The sequence below is a fragment of the Suricata suricatta genome, chromosome 1, assembly GCF_006229205.1.
Source record: "Suricata suricatta isolate VVHF042 chromosome 1, meerkat_22Aug2017_6uvM2_HiC, whole genome shotgun sequence".
Taxonomy (NCBI): Eukaryota; Metazoa; Chordata; class Mammalia; order Carnivora; family Herpestidae; genus Suricata; species Suricata suricatta.
Genome location: NC_043700.1, coordinates 140,162,604 through 140,165,835, shown reverse-complemented (window position 1 = coordinate 140,165,835; position 3,232 = coordinate 140,162,604).

Below are 3,232 nucleotides of genomic sequence, written 5' to 3'. Positions count from 1 at the left end.
AAAAAAAAAACTGATTTTCCCCCTCTCTAGAAATTGAAATATTTATCTTTTTCATGTTAATCAATGGAAGATGTCTAGGACTCTCAAATTATTTATTGCCATCTGGACTTTTATCCTCTTATGGATCTAGATATGCTTTGTTAGAACCAGATCTCCCCTCAACTCCTGCCTTTCCAGTTTGCTCTCTCGACTCAAGGGCAGATCAGTCATGAGCAAAATACCATTCAGATAGTTCCTGTCTTCTTATTTCCCTGAGACTGGGTTCCTCAATGTAGACTTACCAGGCTCAACTGCTTTTTTCTCATATCCCCCATGAAGCACAGGACCTAAAAATACGGTATATAGGCACCTCCTCGTCACTGCTAGATTACTTCTTTTTCCTTCAAAACCCATAACTCCCTGGAAGTACGTGTCATCAGAATTTATGAACACTACCCTTCATTCTTGCAGTTATCTGTTCTTCTCCCAGTCTCTCTTCTAGTCACTGAAGATTTTACTTCCCAGTTCACTTCTTCTCTACTATTGTTTTCTTTATCATTTATCATTTGCTTGGTGACTCCAACAAGAGATTCATGTAAGACCTGGCCTAGTTCTTGGGGCACTTGGGTGGCTCAGTCAGTTAAGCATCTGACTCTTGCTTTCAGCTCAGAGCATGATCCCTGGGTTCATGGGATTTAGCCCCATGTCAAAGTCTGTACTGACAGGGTGGAGACTGCTTGGTGTTCTCTCTCTCTCTCTCTCTCTCTCTCTCTCTGCCCCTCTTCTCAGCTTATGTGCTCACTTGCTTTCTCACTTTTGCTCTCTCTCAAAATAAATTAATAAAACTTAAAAAAAAGACCTGGCATCAGTTCTTTCATGTTATGTCCACTTATCCTTTCCTCCACCCCACTTCTCCACTCTTTTCCGTGGCCAAACCCTGGCACCAATTACTGGACCTCTGCCAAAATCCCAATTTCAAGCTTTCTATTTTATAACCACCATCTTCCATATTTCCAGCTCCAGCACTTCCAACCTCAATAATTCTTTGGTGTATTTGGCCTTTAATCAATTTACCTCCCTAGCTGTCCCTTTGGTCAAAGTCCATCACCTCCCTTCTGTCCCTTTGTCTCTTCTTACTCAACTTATATCCCATGGCCCATCAAGATAATAATACATTTTTTAATTTACACACACTGAACTCTTTCTTTTTTTTAATGTTTTATTTATTTTTGATACAGAGAGAGACAGAGCATGAGAGGGGGAGGGGCAGAGAGAGAAGGAGACACAGAACGGGAAGCAGGCTCCAGGCTCTGACCTAGCGGTCAGCACAGAGCCTGACACAGGGCTCGAACCCACGAACGTGAGATCTGACCTGAGCTGAAGTTGGAGGCTTAACCGACTGAGCCACCCAGGTGCCCCTGAACTCTTCCTTTTATGTATACACATTTTTACATAAAACTCCAACTTTGCACACACAGAAGATGAACTTCAACATCACTGCATATGCCTTCTTTTCTAATTTATAAATTCCAGGCACATATGTATTATAACCACACTGTAATGAAACATTAAGCTTAAAGGACCTGAAAAATAAGACCTACCAAGATATTTTTCTCTGTCTAAAACTTGAACCTGGTAGTTGCACCAGAATTATTGGTTAATTTCACTGAAGGCAACATGTCCACAAATGTTGCTGTCCCATAGATATCAGTCAAAAAAACAAGTATGTTTTTAAACAGGAAAATAATGAGGAGAAAATGGATATTGAGGCTAATAATTCTGTCACCTGAGTATAGCTATAGCATGGGGAGAGAGTAAAAGTATTAACCAAACAAGATTGAAAGTAAAGCAAGATTAGAAGAGCAGAAGGAGACCCAAGGCACAAAACAAAGTCTAGAACAAGAAAAATGTCAGGGAAAATTAGCTAGTCTGAGGTCAAAGTTGAAGATAGAGAAATATAGACAAAAGCAAGCTACATCTTTCAGTAAACCCAACAAATACATGGTAGTTCCCTGATGGATACAAATGCTTCCTCATGGGAAAGTTTACAAAAATGCTTTTAGTATTGATGGAAATCCAAAAGAGGTTGCCAGGAAGTTGAAGAGCTGAAGTTAGAAAGAGTTACGATTTTAGGAAAGAAAATAGAGATTTGGTCTGTGTAAAGTATATAAACCCATGAAGACAGATTAGCTCTTTGAGCATTATTTACAGAACAAACCAGAAATTGTTACTCTCATAGTACCTTTTGTTTTCTCACTAGCACTTATCACAATTATACATTTTCTTAATATAACAAAAATGTACGTTTAATTTCTTACTCTGTCTCCTTCACCTGTCTATAACATCCAAGAGGAAAAGGAACAGGGGCACCTGAGTGGCTCAGTTGGTTAAGCTTCCGACTTCAGCTCAGGTCATGATCTTGCAGTTCACGAGTTCAAGACCCATGTTGAACTCTGGGCTGACAGTTCAGATCCTGGAGCCTACTTTGGATTCTCTGTCTCCCTCTCTCTGCCCCTCTCCTGCTCATACTCTGTCTCTTTCTCTCAGAAATAAACATTAAATTTTTTAAAAAGTAGGACAAGAAACATGTTGCTTGCTCTCTCCTATATCCTCAGTGAAGCAGAGCACGATCCCAACAAATTTTTATAGACAAATAGATGTATCTATCAAGGAAAAGAATGAGCTTTGTGGGCAACCCCTCCAAAAATTCCTTAAGGCAATGAAAAATCAGCTTTCAAATGAATATACACCTGACCTGACAATCCCTCCTTCTCAGTCTTTCCCGGATAGAATGACGCATAAACTCTCCATGAGAAAACATTGAAGCAATTAGGAAATCAGGAAAAGATCATGTGCAGTTACTTCTCTTCCCTTACCCTTTGAATCTCCATCTTCTTTGGTTATTCTCACAAATATTACATTTTCCTACCAGAAGCCTAGGCTGTCTTCTTCTCCAGCTATTCCATTATCTCCATCACTGTCCTCAACCAAAATACCTGGTACCCCCTGTAGTCTGGACACAATGCCAAAGTAACAGGCCTACCTCAAATAAGCAAGGCAAAAAGCCAAAGCCTTGTGTTAATGTTGGACTCCTTATGTGATTCCATACACATCATAGAATCACAGAATTCCACAACAAAAGAACATAAAAATACATATTTAAGATTATTCAGGTTTATTGTTGAATTCAGTTGTTGGAAGAGGTTACCAAGGGGATGTGACTACTTGATGACCCGCAAGATGAATAAAGGCC